Genomic DNA, 24,994 nt, shown 5'->3' on the forward strand with positions numbered 1-24,994 from the left:
AAATTCTCTGGGAATATCGCCGTAGTTGTAATATACCCTAGGAAGCTACCCTATAGGAACTTCCATCAGGACGACATGGCTTGAGCCCAAAAATATATATACAAACACACAAATATCTATCTATCTATCTATCTATCTATATATATATATATATATATATATATATATATATATATATATATATATATATATATATATATATATAAAACTGTATTGTGGGTGTGTATGTGCTAGCACTCAATCTATCCAAATGAAGTATTTAAAAGTAGCGCAGTCAAAATTCTGTCCTCACTAAAAACATTGCAGTTATGAAGAATAATTCTGAAGGCACTCTAATTAATCAAAGCTTCAATAGTTAAAAAATAATGATGGTATTGGTATACTGAATTATAAAGGAGGGATAATAACCATTGTAAATTTAAAGGAGAAAATCTATTATTTAATGGCAACTCAATTTAATATACCTAATTGGTTGAGATTCTGAGGTTGAACTTTTCAATGTCTAGTAACACTTCAAGGCGGAGATATTAATCATTGAGAATACCTCTAAAGCAAGAATAGTTCTCCCCAGGGGGGATTTGGGGAGGAAAGTATTATTCCCATGATCAGGACAACAAGGGACAAACATCCTTTAGCAAAGCTTTTCGTTGAAGGATGAGCAAAAAAAAAGAAAATTAGACTTGGACGGGGAAATAGACTAGAATGAAAGAACTTAATCAGAAAGAAATATACGCATTGCTAAATGACAACGGAGAGAGAGAGAGAGAGAGAGAGAGAGAGAGAGAGAGAGAGAGAGAGAGAGAGAGAGAGGTGAGGGGACGACGACGACGTATTTGCATATTATTGATTAAATTAAATATCGATTATTCACAATAATTATTTCATATTATGGAAGTTATATATATACAGTATATATATATATATATATATATATATATATATATATATATATATATATATATATAAATATATATATATATATATATATATATATATATATATATATATATATATATGTAAATATCATCATCATAATCTCCTCCTACACCTATTGACGCAAAGAGCCTTGGTTAGATTTTGTCAGTCGTCTCTGTCTTATATATATATATGTATATATATATATATATATATATATATATATATATATATATATATATGTATATATGTATATATATATATATATATATATATATATATATGTATATATATATATATATATATATATATATATATATATATGTAAATATCATCATCATAATCTCCTCCTACACCTATTGACGCAAAGAGCCTTGGTTAGATTTTGTCAGTCGTCTCTGTCTTATATATATATATATATATATATATATATATATATGTATATATATATATATATATATATATATATATATATGTATATATATATATATATATATATATATATATATATATATATATATATATATATGTAAATATCATCATCATAATCTCCTCCTACACCTATTGACGCAAAGAGCCTTGGTTAGATTTTGTCAGTCGTCTCTGTCTTATATATATATATATATATATATATATATATATATATATATATATATATGTATATATATATATATATATATGTATATATATATATATATATATATATATATATATATATGTATATATATATATATATATATATATATATATGTAAATATCATCATCATAATCTCCTCCTACACCTATTGACGCAAAGAGCCTTGGTTAGATTTTGTCAGTCGTCTCTGTCTTATATATATATATATATATATATATATATATATATATAAATATATATATATATATGTATATATATATATATATATATATATATATATATATATATATAAATATATATATATATGTATATATATATATATATATATATATATATATATATGTATATATATATATATATATATATTGATAAATGGAGAGATATAGATATAAATATATATCTATATATCTATCTATATGTCTCTATCTATTTATTTGTTTATCTATCTATCTATCTATCTATCTATCTATCTATCTATCTATATATATATATATATATATATATATATACTGTATATGTACATATATATGTAAATATATACATATATATATATATATATATATATATATATATATATATATATATACATGCGTACACATATAATTACTAGCCAACCTACAACCCTCTTTTGTAAAGCAGACTGATACTAACCCATAGACACCAAAAAGGAAACCTATAGTGAAGAAAGTAAATAAGGCACCAGCAAATAAACTATATAATACATAATATGAAGTAAATAATAAAAAAACATAAAATATTTAGGGATCAGTAACAGCGTCGAAATATGGCCGTGATTTAGAAACTATAAAACGAATTTATAAAAAGTTGGAACTTCTGACATCCCACAGATTCAACCGCCAGATTAGGAAGATCATTCCACAATACGGTCACAACTGGAATAAAGCTTCTAGAATATTATGATGGAGAAGACATGACTTCGAATTAACTGCACACCCTGTACTAAGTATAGGATAGTACAGACTGGATCGATCTGAATGCAATTTATGGTTAGAATCACAAAAAATCTTATAAGCCATCCATAAAGAACTAACTGAACAACGGTGCAAGAAATTAATATCTTGCGCCATCCATAAAGATCTAACTGAACAAAGATAATAGAAATTAATACCTTACACCATCCATAAAGAACTAACTGAACAATGGTGCTAGAAATTAAAATCTTGCGCCATCCATAAAGATCTAACTGAACAAAGATACAGGAAATTAATACCTTGCACCATCCATAAAGAACTAACTGAACAACGGTGCTAGAAATTAATATCTTGCGCCATCCATAAAGATCTAACTGAACAAAGATAATAGAAATTAATACCTTACACCATCCATAAAGAACTAACTGAACAATGGTGCTAGAAATTAAAATCTTGCGCCATCCATAAAGATCTAACTGAACAAAGATACAGGAAATTAATACCTTGCACCATCCATAAAGAACTAACTGAACGGTAACAAAAATTAATATCTTGCACCATCCATAAAGAACTAACTGAACAACGGTGCTAGAAATTAATATCTTGCGCCATCCATAAAGATCTAACTGAACAAAGATAATAGAAATTAATACCTTGCACCATCCATAAAGAACTAACTGAACAACGGTGCAAGAAATTAATATCTTGCGCCATCCATAAAGATCTAACTGAACAAAGATAATAGAAATTAATACCTTACACCATCCATAAAGAACTAACTGAACAATGGTGCTAGAAATTAAAATCTTGCGCCATCCATAAAGATCTAACTGAACAAAGATACAGGAAATTAATACCTTGCACCATCCATAAAGAACTAACTGAACAACGGTGCTAGAAATTAATATCTTGCGCCATCCATAAAGATCTAACTGAACAAAGATAATAGAAATTAATACCTTACACCATCCATAAAGAACTAACTGAACAATGGTGCTGGAAATTAATATCTTGCGCCATCCATAAAGATCTAACTGAACAAAGATACAGGAAATTAATACCTTGCACCATCCATAAAGAACTAACTGAACGGTAACAAAAATTAATATCTTGCACAATCCATAAAGAACTAACTGAATAACGGTGCTAGATATTAATATCTTGCACCACCCAAAAAGAACTAACTGAACAACGGTGCTAGAAATTAATATCTTGCACCATCCATGAAGAACTAACTGAACAACGGTGCTAGAAATTAATATCTTGCACCACCCATAAATAACTAACTGAACAACGGTAACAGAAATTAATATCTTGCGCCATCCATAAAAAACTAACTGAACAAAGATACTGGAAATTAATACCTTGCACCATCCATAAAGAACTAACTGAACGGTAACAAAAATTAATATCTTGCACCATCCATAAAGAACTAACTGAACGGTAACAAAAATTAATATCTTGCACCATCCATAAAGAACTAACTGAACAACAGTGCTAGAAATTAACATCTTGCGCCATCCATAAAGAATTAACTGAACAACGGTAACAGAAAATAATATCTTGCGCCATCCACAAAAAACTAACTGAACAGCAGTGCTAGAAATTAATATCTTGCACCATCCATAAAGAACTAACTGAACAAAGGTACTAAAAATTAATACCTTGCACCATTCATAAAGAACTAAGTGAACAACGGTAACAAAAATCAATATCTTGCACCATCCATAAAGAACTAACTGAAAAACAGTGCTAGAAATTAATATCTTGCCATCCACAAAAAATAACTGAATAACGGTCCAAGAAATTAATATCTTGCGCCATCCATAAAGAACCAACTTAACAACGGTGCTATATATTAATATCTTGCACAATCCATAAAGAACTAACTGAACAACGGTGCTAGAAATTAATATCTTGCACCATCCTTAAAGAACTAACTGAGCAACGGTGCTAGAACAACTTAACAACGGTACTAGAAATTAATATCTTGCCCCATCCATAAAGAACTGAGCAACGGTGCAAGAAATTAATATCTTGTTCCATCCATAAAGAACTAACTGAACAACGGTGCAAGAAATTAATATCTTGCGCCATCCATAAAGAACTAACTGAACAACGGTACTAGAAATTAATATCTTGCGCCATCCATAAAGAACTAACTGAGCAACGGTGCAAGAAATTAATATAATGCGCCATCCATAAAGAACTAACTGAACAACAGTGCTAGAAATTAATATCTTGCGCCATCCATAAAGAACTAACTGAACAACGGTGCAAGAAATTAATATCTTGCGCCATCCATAAAGAACTAACTGAACAACGGTGCTATATATTAATATCTTGCACAATCCATAAAGAACTAACTGAACAACGGTGCTAGAAATTAATATCTTGCACCATCCTTAAAGAACTAACTGAGCAACGGTGCTAGAACAACTTAACAACGGTACTAGAAATTAATATCTTGCGCCATCCATAAAGAACTGAGCAACGGTGCAAGAAATTAATATCTTGTTCCATCCATAAAGAACTAACTGAACAACAGTGCAAGAAATTAATATCTTGCGCCATCCATAAAGAACTAAGTGAACAACGGTACTAGAAATTAATATCTTGCGCCATCCATAAAGAACTAACTGAGCAACGGTGCAAGAAATTAATATCTTGCGCCATCCATAAATAACTAACTGAGCAACAGTGCAAGAAATTAATATCTTGTGCCATCAATAAAGAACTAACTTAACAACGGTACTAGAAATTAATATCTTGCGCCATCCATAAAGAACTAACTGAGCAACGGTGCAAGAAATTAATATCTTGCGCCCTCCATAAAGAACTAACTGAGCAACGGTGCAAGAAATTAATATCTTGCGCCATCCATAAAGAACTAACTGAACAACGGTACTAGAAATTAATATCTTGCTCCATCCATAAAGAACTAACTGAGCAACGGTGCAAGAAATTAATATCTTGCGCTATCCATAAAGAACTAGTGAACAACGGTAACAGAAATTAATATCTTGCAAACTAAATGAACAACGGTAACAGAAATTAATATCTTGCACCATCCATGAAGAACTAACTGAACAATGGTGCTAGAAATTAATATCTTGCGCCATCCATAAGGAACTAACTGAACAACGGTACTAGAACAACTGAATAACGGTGCGCCATCCATAAAGAATTAACTAAACAACGGTGCGCCATCCATAAAGAACTAAGTGAACAACGGTAACAGATATTAATATCTTGCGCCATCCATAAAGAACTAACTGAACAACAGTAACAGAAATTAATATCTTGCACTATTCATAAAGAAATAACTGAACAACGGTAACAGAAATTAATACCTTGCACCATCCATAAAGAACTAACTGAACAACGGTAACAGAAAATAATATCTTGCACCATCCAAATAGAACTAATTGAACAATGGTGCGCCATCCATAAAGAACTAAGTGAACAACGGTAACAGATATTAATATCTTGCGCCATCCATAAAGAAATAACTGAACAACAGTAACAGAAATTAATATCTTGCGCCATCCATAAAGAAATAACTGAACACCGGTAACAGAAATCAATATCTTGCGCCATCCATGAAGAACTAAGTGAACAACGGTAACAGAAATTAATACCTTGCACCATCCATAAAGAACTAACTGAACAACGGTACTAGAAATTAATATCTTGCGCCATCCATAAAGAACTAACTGAGCAACGGTGCAAGAAATTAATATCTTGCGCCATCCATAAAGAACTAAGTGAACAACAGTGCTAGAAATTAATATCTTGCGCCATCCATAAAGAACTAACTGAACAACGGTGCAAGAAATTAATATCTTGCGCCATCCATAAAGAACTAACTGAACAACGGTGCTATATATTAATATCTTGCACAATCCATAAAGAACTAACTGAACAACGGTGCTAGAAATTAATATCTTGCACCATCCTTAAAGAACTAACTGAGCAACGGTGCTAGAACAACTTAACAACGGTACTAGAAATTAATATCTTGCGCCATCCACAAAGAACTGAGCAACGGTGCAAGAAATTAATATCTTGTTTCATCCATAAAGAACTAACTGAACAACAGTGCAAGAAATTAATATCTTGCGCCATCCATAAAGAACTAAGTGAACAACGGTACTAGAAATTAATATCTTGCGCCATCCATAAAGAACTAACTGAGCAACGGTGCAAGAAATTAATATCTTGCGCCATCCATAAAGAACTAACTGAGCAACAGTGCAAGAAATTAATATCTTGCGCCATCAATAAAGAACTAACTTTACAACGGTACTAGAAATTAATATCTTGCGCCATCCATAAAGAACTAACTGAGCAACGGTGCAAGAAATTAATATCTTGCGCCCTCCATAAAGAACTAACTGAGCAACGGTGCAAGAAATTAATATCTTGTGCCATCCATAAAGAACTAACTGAACAACGGTACTAGAAATTAATATCTTGCGCCATCCATAAAGAACTAACTGAGCAACGGTGCAAGAAATTAATATCTTGCGCTATCCATAAAGAACTAGTGAACAACGGTAACTGAAATTAATATCTTGCACCGTTCATGAAGAACTAAATGAACAACGGTAACAGAAAAATAATATCTTGCACCATCCATGAAGAACTAACTGAACAATGGTGCTAGAAATTAATATCTTGCGCCATCCATAAAGAACTAACTGAACAACGGTACTAGAACAACTGAATAACGGTGCGCCATCCATAAAGAATTAACTAAACAACGGTGCGCCATCCATAAAGAACTAAGTGAACAACGGTAACAGATATTAATATATTGCGCCATCCATAAAGAACTAACTGAACAACAGTAACAGAATTTAATATCTTGCACTATTCATAAAGAAATAACTGAACAACGGTAACAGAAATTAATACCTTGCACCATCCATAAAGAACTAACTGAACAACGGTAACAGAAAATAATATCTTGCACCATCCAAATAGAACTAATTGAACAATGGTGCGCCATCCATAAAGAACTAAGTGAACAACGGTAACAGATATTAATATCTTGCGCCATCCATAAAGAAATAACTGAACAACAGTAACAGAAATTAATATCTTGCGCCATCCATAAAGAAATAACTGAACACCGGTAACAGAAATTAATATCTTGCGCCATCCATAAAGAACTAAGTGAACAACGGTAACAGAAATTAATACCTTGCACCATCCATAAAGAACTAACTGAACAACGGTAACAGAAAATAATATCTTGCACCATCCACAAAGAACTAACTGAACAGCGGTGCTAGAAATTAATATCTTGCACCATCCATAAAGAACTAACTGAACAAAGGTAATAGAAATTAATACCTTGCACCATCCATAAAGAACTAAGTGAAAAACGGTAACAGAAATTAATATCTTGCACCATCCATAAAGAACTAACTGAACAACGGTGCACGGAATTAATATCTTGCGCCATCCATAAAGAACTAACTGAACAACGGTGCTAGATATTAATATATTGCACCATCCATAAAGAACTAACTGAACAACGGTGCTAGAAATTAATATCTTGCACCATCCATAAAGAATTAACTAAGCAACAGTGCTAAAAAATTTTATATTGCACTATCCATAAAGAACTAAGTGAACAACGGTACTAGAAATTAATATCTTGCGCCATCCATAAAGAACTAATTGAGGAACGGTGCAAGAAATTAATATCTTGCGCCATCCATAAAGAACTAAATGAACAACGGTGCTAGATATTAATATCTTGCACCATCCATAAAGAACTAACTGAACAACGGTAACAAAAATTAATATCTTGCACCATCCATGAAGAACTAACTGAACAATGGTGCTAGAAATTAATATCTTGCACCATCCATAAAGAACTAACTGAACAACGGTACTAGAAATTAATATCTTGCGCCATCCATAAAGAACTAATTGAGGAACGGTGCAAGAAATTAATATCTTGCGCCATCCATAAAGAAATAAATGAACAATGGTGCTAGATATTAATATCTTGCACCATCCATAAAGAACTAACTGAACAACGGTAACAGAAATTAATATCTTGCACCATCCATGAAGAACTAACTGAACAATGGTGCTAGAAATTAATATCTTGCACCATCCATAAAGAAATAACTGAACAACGGTGCGCTATCCATAAAGAACTAAGTGAACAACGGTAACAGAAATTAATATCTTGTGCCATCCATAAAGAAATAACTGAACAACGGTAACAGAAATTAATACCTTGCACCATCCATAAAGAACTAACAGAACAACAGTAACAGAAATTAATATCTTGCGCCATCCATAAAGAAATAACTGAACAACGGTAACAGAAAATAAAAACCAGCGCCATCCATAAAGAACAAACTGAACAACAGTAACAAGAATTAATATCTTGCGCCATCCATAAAGAATTAACTGAACAACGGTGCTAGAAATTATTATATTGCGGCATCCATAAAGAACTAACTGAACAACGGTGCTAGAAATTAATATCTTGCGCCATCCATAAAGAATTAACTGAACAACGGTGCTAGAAATTATTATATTGCGGCATCCATAAAGAACTACCTGAACAACGGTGCTAGAAATTAATATCTTGCGCCATCCATAAAGAATTAACTGAACAACGGTGCTAGAAATTATTATATTGCGGTATCCATAAAGAACTAACTGAACAACGGTGCTAGAAATTAATATCTTGCGCCATCCATAAAGAATTAACTGAACAACAGTGCTAGAAACTATTATATTGCGGCATCCATATAGAACTAACTGAACAACGGTGCTAGAAATTAATATCTTGCGCTATCCATAAAGAATTAACTGAACAACGGTGCTAGAAATTATTATATTGCGGCATCCATAAAGAACTAACTGAACAACGGTGCTAGAAATTAATATCTTGAGGCATCCACAAAGAACTAACTGGACAACGGTGCTAGAAATTAAGAACCTTGCCCCATCCATAAAGAACTAAGTGAACAACAGTGCTAGAAATTAAGAACTTCGCCCCACCCATAAAGAACTAACTGAACAACGATGCTAGAAATTAAGAACCTTGCCCCACCCATAAAGAACTAACTGGACAACGATACTAGAAATTAAGAACCTTGCCCCACCCATAAAGAACTAACTGGACAACGGCGCTAGAAATCAATATCTAGATCAGGAATAATGAAGTTAATAGACCCCAAGTTTCTTTCCAACAAATTAAGATGATAGCCAACAGCTTAAGACTAGACAAGAGAACAATACCCGAAACCAGACACCTGTTGAGATACTACCCCATGAGAGTTATGGGGTCTTTTGACTGGCTAGAGAGTACTACATTGGATCATTCTCTCTGGTTACGGTTCACTTTCCCTTTGCCTAAACATACACCGAATAGTCTGGTCTATTTCTTACAGATTCTCCACTGTCCTCATACACCTGACAACACTGGGATTACCAAAGAATTCCTCTTCACCCAAGCGGTTAACTACTGCACTGTAAGTGGCTACTTTCCTCTTGTTAAGGGTAGAAGAGACTCTTTAGCTATAGTAAGCAACTCTTCTAGGAGAAGGACACTCCAAAATCAAACCATTGTTCCCTAGTATTGGATAGTGCCCTAGCCTCTGTACCATGGTCTTCCACTGTCTTAGATTAGAGTTCTCTTGCTTGAGGGTACACTCGGCCACACCATTCTGTCTTATTTCTCTTCCTCTTGTTTTGCTATGTTTTTATAGTTTATATAGAAAATATTTATTTTAAAGTTGTTACTGTTCTTAAAATATTTTATTTTTCCTTGTTTCCTTTCCTCGCTGGGTATTTTCTCTGTTGGGGCCCTTGGACTTGTAGCATGCTGCTTTTCCAGCTGCGGTTGTTGCTTGGCAAGTAATAATAATAATAATAATAATAATAATAATAATAATAATAATAACAAGCGGAACTCATGTAAATTACACGAAATGATATTTTCAATACTAATTATCTTGTTCCTAACCTATACATGTTTGAATAATAGGTCCCGAGATTAATTTTATAATCTAGGTTATGGAAAATGATAGAACTCAATTTTTTGTCTAATATTTAAAAAAAAGAGTCAGGTGCTAAAGACAAAATCTGGAAAACTATATAAGATGTGCTTTGGTTAAGTAATCAAAGTCTAATGTGAATTTGTAAGAGTATACCATGAAATTATTTCCGTTTTCTTTAAAGCATGACAAAATAAATAACACACACGCTATAAAATCAATATATAGATAATAATAACACAGTAGAATTAAAACATTTCCTCAGAATAGACTAAACACCGAATATCTTGAAAGACATTCTAAATAAGCCACTATTTTGTGTAATTGAAGAAGTAAAAGACCTTCTCAAAAGTAAATTTGCAGTCTAGAATCACACATCGAATTGTATATATATATATATAAATATATATATATATATATATATATATATATATATATATATATATATATATATATATATATATAATGCGCGTGTGTATGTGCACATGCGAGCGCTTGTCTGAGTGACGGGCAGTCTATACGTGGATATAATTGCATATACTAATTCTATTTATCTATGTTACATATGACACAGTGTGGTTATTTTCACTACATATACACACATATATGCATACATAAATACATACATACACACACATTTATATTATATATATATATATATATATATATATATATATATATATATATATATATATATATAACCTTAATTTCCTACTCTAATGAATCAGATTAAGTTAAGCCTAGAATTGTACTGTATATTCAACACACTCCTTAACTTGCTTTGCTTTCAGTACTTAAACAAATAGTTACTCAAAAGACCATAACGCATACATACTCCGGCCATTGGATTTTGCAATTACACACGCATGAAAAGAATTCTTGTTTCGACGTCAAAGAATAATGACAGTGTTAAAGTGATACTTGCATATAATATTGGATTTGATTGCCAGTAGACTACTGACATGCAGCTTTAAACAAAATATCTTTAACAAGTTTCAAACATCAATGGAAGTCAACATCATAAATTGAATGTATAAGCATTGTTAGGTCTTTACTTAAACTGACGGTAAGACTTTTAAGTCTTACTTAAATTGGCTTTAAAATCAATCAAGAACATCATTAGTCAGGATTATTTCAATTTTATGATCGTATGTCATAGATGTGAATGTTTACTTGACACGGTAACCGCTAACCCCTCACCTTGGGTCTGTGGGTGAGCTCAAGTTGGAGGGGGGGGGGGGGGGGGTTTAGTGGTGGATCACCCTCAAAAATACAAGATACAGAATTCAGACAAGTTGTTAAGGCCTGATTGGTAACGTCTCTGTCTGGTGTTTGCCAGAGGGGGATTCGAGTCCCGCCCGGACTCGTTAGTGCCATTAGTCTCTGCAACCTTACCATCCTTGTGAGCTAAGGTGGGGGGGGTTGGGGGAGCCTATAAGTCTATCTGCTGAGTCATCAATAGCCACTGCCAGGCCCTCCCTGGTCCCAGCTTAGACAAGTAATAGACCGATAGACAGTAGACAGACAACGAGATTGACCAAAGAAAGAGAAGGGCTGCCATTGTGCCAATTGTCCAGACAAGTAATAGACCAGTAGACAGTAGACACGCAACGAGACAGACCGAAAAAAGATGGGTTGTAATTGGTAGTTAGCCAGACAAGCAATAGACAGATAGACAGTACACAGACAACGAGATAGACCAAGAAAGAGAAGGGCTGCCATCGTGGCAATTGTCTAGACAAGTAATAGACCAGTAGATAGTAGACATGCAACGAGACAGACCGAAAAAAGATGGGTTGTAATCGGTAGTTAGCCAGACAAGCAATAGACCGATAGACAGTACACAGACAACGAGATAGACCAAGAAAGAGAAGGGCTGCCATCGTGGCAATTGTCTAGACAAGTAATAGACCAGTAGACAGTAGACACGCAACGAGACAGACCGAAAAAAAGATGGGTTGTAATTGGTAGTTAGCCAGACAAGCAATAGACCGATAGACAGTACACAGACAGCGAGACAAACTTAAGAAAAAAAGGGGTTACCAGTGAAGAGACTTTAAACTTTGTAGAGCTCTGAAAATTTGAGGTCATCTTTCCAGTTGGATTTCAATAAACACAGTACTCGGCAACTCAAGCGTGGTATTCGTCTGTTACTTATATTGATGTAGTAGAGGGATTTGTTAATGCAAAATGCATTAATAAAACTCTTTAGGGTTCTTTCATATATTCTAACAGTCGATTTAACAATTTATTGATTCAAGTTACTTGTGGAATTCCATTGTCAACAATTTCAGTCACTTTATTAGCATAAAAAAATATAAATTATTCGTTCAAAAATAAGCCAGCTAAGGTCCTTGGTGTAGAAATTCCTTCAATTAATCTGTTTGGGGTCTGTGGGCTAAATCTGAATTTGCAAGAAAAATAAGATATAAATAACTCATAAACAAGGATATGCTGGTAAGTAAATAAATTAAGTATAAAAACATTCATTCAATGTTTATATATATATACTTATATATACATATATATAAATTGAATGTATATATATATATATATATATATATATATATATATATATATATATATATATATATATATATATATATGCGTAAAAATCACAGGAAAACGTGATGCTCAGATGCAGAAGAAGCACAGGGAAAATGAAAATAGGAATTATACGATTAAGTCCTGACTAGTTTCGTGATACTTCTTCACGAAACTAGTCAGGACTTAATCGTATATTTCGTATTTTCATTTTCCCTGTGGTTCTTCTGCATATATATATATATATATATATATATATATATATATATATATATATATATATATATATATATATATATATATATATATATATGCGTAAAAATCACAGGAAAACGTGATGCTCAGATGCAGAAGAAGCACAGGGAAAATGAAAATAGGAAATATACGATTAAGTCCTGACTAGTTTCGTGATACTTCTTCACGAAACTAGTCAGGACTTAATCGTATATTTCGTATTTTCATTTTCCCTGTGGTTCTTCTGCATATATATATATATATATTATGTGACGAACCACTGTGCAAACAATTACCCCTTTACAATGGGCGGTAGTTCTCTTCACACAACAAAATAGAAGTCATATGAGTAGACTTCCAAATTCACTTGTTTCTTATTACGAGTGTATAAGATTGTCGATTATGATCAAATGTATCTTCTTAAAGCTGGTTGCAGACAATCAAAGCACCAATAGCAGGATAATTGGAGGACAGGAACAATAAACTATGTTATAAACAAAACTTTATTCTTACGTTAAATAAAATAATGAAAAAGCACTTCAAAACAACAATAATAAGCAATGCAAAGTGAATGGGTGAGCAAGGTAGATGAATCTCGTGGTGAGAATAATGTATTCTAACAAAATCAATAAATTTGGGGTTACCTTATAACATGTAAGGTAAGAAAACAGGGATGATTTACAGCAGGAAGGTGAGTGTAAACAAAAGATAATGAGAAGAATGGAATGAAGATGGCGCTGAAATAAGGTGATGTATTTACAAAGAAAATGGAAAAATAAACATTAGACAAATCAGATATGTTAGCATATGTACAACATATGGGGATATCACAATATATATATATATATATATATATATATATATATATATATATATATATATATATATATATATATATATATATATATACAGTATACAAATATATAAGTATACGTGTTCAGTACGGTATACATACATACATATATATATATATATATATATATATATATATATATATATATATATATATATATATATATATATATATGAATAAATAGTTATGAGCTTTCCAAATTTCCATCCCATTAAAAGATATTGGCTACTATTTTGGGGCATGAAATTTTCCATTTATTTTCTGGGTTGAATTTAGAAACGACGGGTTTTGTATCAGAAATTTTCCAGCCAGAGAGAGAGAGAGAGAGAGAGAGAGAGAGAGAGAGAGAGAGAGAGAGAGAATGTGTGTGTGTGTGTGTAAGCATAATATCTTGCAAAAATTATGATAACGAAGAACTTGCTGATTAAATTGCCATATAATAGAAAAAAAACTATGAATTATTCATATGTACATATATATATATATATATATATATATATATATATATATTTATATATGTGTGTGTTTATGAGTATATATATGTATATGTATATATATATATATATATATATATATATATATATATATATATATATATATACATACATATATATATATATAATTATATACATTTAATTTATATATATTTATATATAAGTATATATAAATATAAACATTGAATAAATATGTCCTTATGCTTAACGTATTTACTTTTATATTTACTTCGATTGATGTGTAGACTTTTCAAACGCCAATAAAACCAATTTTGATATACTATAATAGATAACAGATAAAAATTTCAAGTGAATGGATATAATTAATAATAAACAAGTAAATATAAATGTAATCTAAAAAAACAAAATGGACAAGAAGTAAATAAAACATGACCACGAATAAAAATCCCTCGAAAAGGAAACTGAAACCGAAAACTAGAAGGACCACACTACGTAAAATCATGAATTGGGGTCAATGGCACCAAGGTCTAGAGAGTGTCTACTCTTTCAACCATGCATGACACTTAGGACTGAGATATTGACGTAAACCCAATAAATGTGAGACTAGAAATAGCCCAGAATCCACAAACATCGTCTAGAATCTAGAAGCTCTTATCTAGGGTTCTGGTCACTTATTGGAAACGTCCCTTTTTATTATTATTATTATTATTACTATCCAAGCTACAACCCTCATTGGAAAAGCAAGATGCTATAAGCCCAGGGGCTCCAATAGGGAAAAATAGCCCAGTGAGGAAAGGAAATAAGGAAATAAATAACTGAAGAGAACAAATTAACAATAAATCATTCTAAAAAAAGTAATGTCAAAAGAGATATATCATATATAAACTATTAACAACGTCAACAACAAAAATGTCATATATGAACTATAAAAAGACTCATGTCCGTCTGGTCAACAATAAAGCATTTGCTCCAACTTTGAACTTTTGAAGTTCTACTGATTCAACAACCCGATTAGGAAGATCATTCCACAACTTGGTAACAGCTGGAATAAAACTTCTAGAGTACTGCGTAGTATTGAGTCTTATGATGGAGAAGGCCTGGCTATTAGAATTAACTGCCTGCCTAGTATTACGAACAGGATAGAATTGTCCAGGGAGATCTGAATGTAAAGGATGGTCAGAGTTATGAAAAATCTTATGCAACATGCACAATGAACTAATTGATCGACGGTGCCAGAGATTAATATCTAGATCAGGAATAAGAAATTTAATAGACCGTAAGTTTCTGTCCAACAAATTAAGATGAGAATCAGCAGCTGAAGACCAGACAGGAGAACAATACTCAAAACAAGGTAGAATAAAAGAATTAAAACACTTCTTCAGAATAGATTGATCACCGAATATCTTAAAAGACTTTCTCAATAAGCCAATTTTTTGTGCAATTGAAGAAGACACAGACCTTATATGTTTCTCAAAAGTAAATTTGCTGTCAAGAATCACGCCTAAAATTTTGAAAGAGACATACAAATTTAAAGAAACATTATCAATACTGAGATCCGGATGTTAAGGAGCCACCGTCCTTGACCTACTTACAATCATACTTTGAGTTTTGTTAGGATTCAACTTCATACCCCATAATTTGCACCATGCACTAATTTTAGCTAAATCTCTATTAAGGGATTCACCAACCCCAGATCTACATTCAGGGGATGGAATTGATGCAAAGAGAGTAGCATCATCTGCATATGCAACAAGTTTATTTTCTAGGCCAAACCACATGTCATGTGTATATAGTATGAAAAGTAATGGGCCAAGAACACTACCCTGTGGAACACTGGATATCACATTCCTATACTCACTATGGTGCCCATCAACAACAACTCTTTGAGATCTACTGCTTAAAAAATCAATAATAATGCTAAGAAACGACCCACCCACTCCCAACTGTTTCAGTTTGAAAACAAGGGCCTCATGATTAACACGGTCAAAGGCAGCACTAAAATCAAGGCCAATCATACGAACTTCCCGACCACAATCAAGGGATTTCTGTACTGCATTGGAGATTGTAAGAAGGGCATCACATGCTCCAAGGCCTTTCCGAAAACCAAATTGCAAACTAGGGAATAGATGATTACCTTCAGCAAACCTATTAAGACGTTTTGCCAGAAGACGTTCAAAAACTTTAGATAATATGGGAGTTATGGAAATTGGGCGGTAATCAGTGGGACTTGAGCTACCACAAACACATTTACATAGAGGAGTAACATTACCAATTCTCCAACAAGTGCTAAAAGCTCCTCTTCTTGCTAACTTGCGTAAAATAACAGATAACTTTGGAGCTAAGAAATCTGCTGTCTTTATAAAAAACAAAGGAAAAATACCATTAGGGTCTACACCTCCATAAGCATCAAGGTCCATCAACAGAGCTTTAATCTCACGAGATCGAAAAGCTAAACTAGTTAGTTTAGCCTCAGGAAAACAGGAATGAGGAAGTTCAAGTTTTTCATTACTCTGTTTACTGTCAAAAACATCAGCCAAAAGGGTTGCCTTTTCCTTTGGACAGTGAGTGACTGAGCCATCTGGTTTAAGTAAAGGAGGAACTGTTGCATCTACACCAAAGAGTGCAGATTTAAGGGTAGACCACCATTTATGTTCCTGAGTTGTACCAGAGAGGGTTTCTTTTATGGTGGACTGGGGTTTAGGACCAGCTCAAGCTAGATAGTTTGCCTCCCTGTTCCTTGCTTGGTGTAGAAATTATTCGTTCATTAATAAGAGACAAACCTTTAAATGCAATGAAGTATGTTACACATAGTTAAAAAATAACAGGAGCCTATTACAGCCTACAGTGTATACAGGAGAAATGTATATTCCTGATTACAGGAGACGAGCTTTAGCAAGGATAAGACTGATGTGACATAGTTTGAAAACTGAATTAGGAAGGTGGAGTAGGATCCCTCGTCAGTTACATATTTGTGTATGTACGGAAAATCAGGTACAAGATGAGGAACATGTACTATTACATTGTCCTCGTAGTGCACACATTCGTGTGAAATATACTAACCTTGATTACTCAGACATTGTAAACTTCTTGAATGAAGAAAACACAATAGATCTTTGTAATTATCTATATGAAATCCTGTATTGCTATAAGAACTAATTATAATAAATAGATTTGGAGAGGTATTTGTTTGCTTGTTTATACATTTTTTGTGAACATAATATTGTGCAAAATTATTTAATACAATTTACATAGTAAATGATGTATCTAGAGCTTTGAAAGTTTTGTACTATTAAGGCAATAAAGTAATAATAAATAAATAAAGGGGGCTTGGGCGCTGGTCATATGTATATATGGTCAGTTGCTAGGACATCGGCCTGATTGGGCATCATCACTGACCCTTGCCTCTGTCGTTCATGAGTGACCTTTAAAGTCTCGATAGGGATAGAGGGATAATCTTTTCAGTATTTTTCAATGAGTGCCCTTAAAAACAATTACAGTATCATTTTCCATAACTGTTGTTTATATTGCTATTAATATATCCGTGTGTGTTACACACACACACACACACACACACACATATATATATAAATATATATACATCCTGTATATATAAATATATATACATCCTGTATATATATATATATATATATATATATATATATATATATATATATATATATATATATATATATATATATATATATATATATATATAGACACATACACACACGCAAGCAGGCACACACATTCATATATTTACATATATATATATATATATATATATATATATATATATATATATATATATATATGTGTGTGTGTGTGTGTGTGTGTGTGTGTTTGTGTGAAAATCTAAAAGCATTAGAGATATTCCCAAGGAATCTCTAAGTATATACTGTAGAACTATCCCCCGTCAAAGTGACCTTTTATTCAGATTGATTTAACGTATCATTGTATCTCTTCCGTTGTCCTATCGCTATTTTAGTATCTATATTTTGTTGTTGTTAGTGCGTTTATTGGCCAGTGAATGAATCAATCCTATTCATATATAATATACTTTGAATATTTCGAAGTATTATATTCTCTCTCTCTCTCTCTCTCTCTCTCTCTCTCTCTCTCTCTCTCTCTCTCTCTCTCTCTCTCTATATATATATATATATATATATATATATATATATATTAGGTATGTATATATATACATAAATGTAAATATATATATATATATATATATATATATATATATATATTAAGTATATATATATATATATATATATATACATATACACATTGAGTTTGTGTATGTATATATTTATGCAAGGATGAGTGTCAACTTTTGTGATTTCTACACACACACACACACGGGCGCGCACACACATTCTGTATATATACTTACTGAGTTTGCTTATGTACAGGTTCAATTCATGCAATATTTGTATCTATCCTTTATATCACAATTTAACCACCACGCTCTCTAACATTCATCCACAAAACGGACTTTGAAGAAACCCACGAATACTATAAACTAGACAAAAATAACTATAATAAGAAAAGCAGGAAAAACGCAGCCAACAAATCGTGTCGACACGAGAATAGTTACAGATGGCTTCACACTGCTGGAACCTAGATTTATGTCTACTTTAGGCTCCAAAGCCTTTAAATATGCGGCCCCGAGACTATATAATAAGCTCCCACGAAACATTCGAATGATTGAAGACATTAAGGCTTTCAAGAGGAAACTGAAGACTTTTTTTTTATTTCATGAGTCCTTTAACAGTGACGATTTAACAGTAAATAAACAATACGCGAAATGAAACGTTAAATACTCTGAACGAACAAGGTAAAACGACAGTGGAGGTCCTGTAGAGAGCCGGGTTCCCCTGCTGTATGGGACCGGAAAAGCAGCCATCAAAGTAAAGTAAGTAAAGCAAAATCAAATACGACAAAGCTGAAGTACTGCAATGGCGTCCTCTTTTTCACGAAACGCGAATCTCATAAATTGCAAGAATCGATGCATAAACTGCCACGGCAGAGTTGAACCCCGTGCATAATTCAAGCGTCCCTTCAAACCAATCACACCAGCCAAACCGGAAAAAAAAAAAAAAAAAAAAAAAAAAAAAAAAAAAAAAAAAAAAAAAAACAGGGAGAAATGAACGATAGTGTTTTTGGCTAATTCAATACAATCTAAGACAAAATGAACGATTGTTTTTCTTTTTTTAGCCAATACAATCTAAATGGCCGCTGACTATTACAGAGAAGTTGAAGATGTTGACAGATAATTTGTCTTCCTCCATATTACTATTAGAGTTATATTTACTTCTCATTACTTCACATAAAGCGATGATTTAAAGTCATGTATACTATTAGTATTATTGCTAGCTAAGCTAGGTTGGAGAAGCAGGATTTTATAAGCCCAAAGGACTCCAACAGGGAAAAATAGCTCTGTAAAGGAAATAAGGAAAAAATAACAGAAGTAATGAACAATCAAAATAAGTTTTAAAAACAGCAACACGATTAATATAGATATTTGTTATATTAACTATAAAACTTTAAAAAGCAATAGGAAGAAAGAATACTGTGTCCGAGTGTTCCCTCAAGCAAGAGAACTCTAACCCAACACTGTGGAAGACCATGATACAGACGCTACGGCACTACCCAAGACTAAAGAACAATGGTTTGATTTTGGAGTGTCCTTCTCCTAGAACAGCTGCTTACCATAGCTAAAGGATCTCTTCTACCCTTACCAAGAGGGAAATAGCCACTGTGCAATTACAATACAATAGTTTACCCCTTGAGCAAAGAAGAAGTATTTGGAAATCTCAGTGTTATGAGGTGTATGAGGATAGAGGAGAATATGGAAAGAATAAGCCAGACTATTCGGCGTATGTGTAGGCAAAGGAAAACTGAGCCATAAACAGAGAGAAGAATCCAAATAGTACTGTCCAGGCCAGTCAAAGGACCCAATAACTCTCTAGCAGTAGTATCTCAACGGGTGGCTAGATCCCTGGGCAATCTAGAAGTCCTCCACGATACTACAGAAAAAATAATCCGTTTAGCATAACGGATCTTACAGGGCTATTTATGCCTTACGAAGCAAAGCGACTTTTAATCCATACATAAGGGTAGAGATTTCGTGTACAGATTTAGGGATTATAAGTAAATAGCGTGTTATATAGGGTAATATCTACAGTACATAATTTTTCATAAAAAAGGACGTAGAGTCTTGAGTCTCGAGTCTCGAGTCTTGAGCCTAGGGGATTTTGTTTCATTTTTTTTTATGTAGAAAAATTTCTTGGCTAAGAATGGCTTATTGGAAAAGGGTCTTAAATATATTTGATTTCTAGAATTTGGTGATGACAGATTCTTAGCATTTAACGTCATCCGATGGGTGATAATAATAATAATAATAATAATAATAATAATAATAATAATTGTTATTATTATTACTATATAATAGTAATAATAATCATTACTCTAATAACAATAATAATAATAATAATAATAATAATAATAATAATGATAATAATTATTATTATTATTTCTATTTTCATCATGAATATTACAAAATTATAGATATCCCACCCAGATTTTAAAAGGGAAAGAAGAATCAAAAGTGAAAAAAAAAAAATAAAACAGACCAAAGGAAATAACCAATACAAAACAAGTAACACAAAAAAAAAAAAAATCCATTCGAGAAGAGTCGGAAGTAAACACAGAACAGAAACATGAGAAATTATTCCACTACTTTGACGTACCGCTGGCATTATCCCCCTTCTTAACCCAAGGTCTCTATTCTTATCTATTCTTCGTCTCTTTCCATAAATATTCACTCGAGGTAATGGCTTCTGTTTTCCATGCAAGATCGCATGGTAGAACACGCTATTTCTAGATAAACTTTTTTCTCTTCCTCTCGTTTTTTCTTTTTTTCAAGTTTTTTATAGTTTATTTATAAAAGATTTAATTTAATGTTGTTACTGTTCCTGACATATTTTATTTCGATTGTTTATTCTTCTCTTGTAGTTTATTTATTTCCTTGTTTGCTTTCCTCACTTGGCTATTTTTCCGGGTTGGAGCCCAAGGGCTTATGACATCTTGCTTTTCAAAACTAGGGTGGTAGCCTAGTTTCTAATAATAATAATAATAATAATAATAATAATAACAATAATAATAACAATAATAATGATAATATTGATAATGATAATAATCATCAGCACCACCATCATCATCATCATCACCATAATCATAATAATAAAAATAATAATAATAAAAATAATAATAATAATAATAATAATAATAATAATATAGAAAGTTTTCTAACCAAAAATGTAAAGCAAAGTCCCAAACTACCCTCCCCCCCCCCCCCCGCTTTTTCACACTCAACCCTTCCAAAATATATTGAAATTATTTAGAAATAGAAAAATAGAATTAACGATGAAAGTAAAGGAGTATTTTCTTGCAAGACTTGAACGTTTTGCAGGTGAATATCGAGACGTAAGTGTTGTGGTAGCCGATGTGATAACGTCCCTGACTGGTGATCGCCGGACTGGGGTTCGAGTCTCGCTCAAACTCTTTAGTTACATTGGTCGCTGCAATCTCCCCATCTGTGTGAGCTAAGGATAGGGGGTTTGGAGGAGCCTATAGGTCTATCTGCTGAGTCATCAGCAGCCATAGCCTTGCCCTCCTTAGTCCTAGCTTGGGTGGAGAGGGGGGCTTGGGTGCTGATCATATGTATATATGGTCAGTCTCTAGGGCATTGTCCTGCTCGATAGGGCAATGTCACTGTCCCTTGCCCCTGCCATTCATGAGCGAGCTTTGAACCTTGAAACCTATAAACTTGTCCAAGTATTGAAGTATTTCGAAACAGAAAAATAACATTAACAAATGAAGTACCAACATCGCCCATGTCTACTTAGTTCAATTTCAAAAAATTATGTTTACAAATATGTAAATCAGATCAATAAAAAGGATTAATATACATATATACATACATACATACATACATATATATATATATATATATATATATATATATATATATATATATATATATCAAATCGAGTTTGACACTACTTTAATTCTTATTATTTCACGACAACAGATATTTTTGTAAGATTAAACTTTTAAAAGGAAGTACATGGAAAGCTTCTGATACGATTATCCACAAAATTTATTTAGATTTTGATTTGAAGGATTATTTTCGATTATTTTTTTAATATTCGACAGTCATACGATTAATAGTCTCTCTCTCTCTCTCTCTCTCTCTCTCTCTCTCTCTCTCTCTCTCTCTCTCTCTCTATATATATATATATATATATTATATATATATATATATATATATATATATATATATACATACATATATATATGTATGTATATATATATATATATATATATATATATATGCACATATATATATGTATATATATACATATATATACACACACATATATATATAAACACATATATGTGTATATATACATATATATATATATATATATATATATATATATATGCTTGTGTATATATACATATATATATATATATATATATATATATATATATATATATATGTGTGTGTTTTTGTATATATATATATATATATATATATATATATATATACTGTATATATGTATATATATATATATATATATATATGTTTGTGTATATATATTTGTGTTTGTATATATATATATATATATATATATATATATATAATGTTTGTAGGTAATATACAGCATAAAGCAATGTTTTTATATTTCTTTGTATCCAAAGGTCTCAGAGAGAGAGAGAGAGAGAGAGAGAGAGAGAGAGAGGGAGACTCGTCCAAACAGATACATACCGGAAACAAAAACAATGTTGTTCTTCCACTGTTAATCATGAACGCTACACTTGTAGTGAAGAAATATATATATATATATATATATATATATATATATATATATATATATATATATATATATATATATATACAGTATATAAAATCTCGTCAAGAACTTAAACAAAAGAATTTTGTACGATTACGAGAGATGGAAAGATAAACAACGAGAGTTTTTATGGTACTTTTGATAGCGACTGTTTATTTTGGAAGTTTTCAATCTCGTATTATTTAGTAGCGAGTTTCGCTTGATCGACCTTGCCAGATATCAGACGGAGCTTATTTGAAGCACGTCCAACGTCTTATCGTTCTTATTGTTATCATTATTATTATTACTAGTTTTTTATCACTGTTATCACTACTCTGTTGTTATTATTATTATTATTATTATTATTATTATTATTATTATTATTATTATTGGTCACTCCAAAATTAAACTATACTCTATTTTTTATAGCGGTGCATATTTGCACTTGACTCACAGGGATGCCCTTTTAGCTCGGAAAGGTTCCTGATACCTGATTGGTCGGAAGTATTTTTGTCCGAACACCTTCATTGTTCTCGAATGATTACCAAGGTAATATGAATCGAAACTTATTTATTAACCTATATTTCTCCATCAGATATATGTTTAGTCAATAAACAATGTGAAAGAATAAATATATTATAAAGAATCGTCTTGGTAAGTCTAAATTTAATAACACAATCCGCCGAAGTCAACGACAGCAGCTGGTTTTCGGATGCACGCTTTGTAATTTTGTAATTTTTCACATATTTTAACGCAAATTGGGATAGATTATACTCAGCATAAGTTAAACATATTACTATAAACTTTCTTTGAATCCCAGAACTTACCAAAAACATGGAATTAATAAAACCAGATATTTGTGAAAACTTATGGGGAGGTGAAAGAACAGCCTCTAGCGGCCTGGCGGGAAAACGATCCCTTCTGAGTTGTAGACGCAGTTTGTTTTTTTCTTTCGTAATATAGTTCGGCCTATTCCTTTCAGTTTAAATAGTCTTACATTGTTTCTTTTCGTATTATTTTGCTTAGTATTTTCCCACATTCCTGTTCCTCACCGAATATCTATCTATTTTCCCGGATATCCCTTCTTTCATATATGGGATATTCCTTATTTCTTATCCTCTGTCGAAAGTGATGGCTTGAAGGGAAGCGCGTGCTAGTCTCATTAAAATAGTGTAGAGGCGGGAATAAAAAAATACTATGCTTAATATCAGGTTTACAGAATAGGTTATACTTGCTACACAGCATAAAATTTATGTTGTTATTATTATTTACATACTTACTGACGTAAGGTGCAAAACATAGGAATCGTAGTGCGGATATCACATAGGCCTATATGAAAGAAGGGATATCCGGGAAAATAGATAGATATTCGGTGAGGAACAGGAATGTGGGAAAATACTAAGCAAAATAATACGAAAAGAAACAATGTAAGACTATTTAAACTGAAAGGAATAGGCCGAACTATATTACGAAAGAAAAAAACAAACT

Source organism: Palaemon carinicauda, chromosome 12 (assembly GCF_036898095.1).
Source record: "Palaemon carinicauda isolate YSFRI2023 chromosome 12, ASM3689809v2, whole genome shotgun sequence".
NCBI classification, from domain to species: domain Eukaryota; kingdom Metazoa; phylum Arthropoda; class Malacostraca; order Decapoda; family Palaemonidae; genus Palaemon; species Palaemon carinicauda.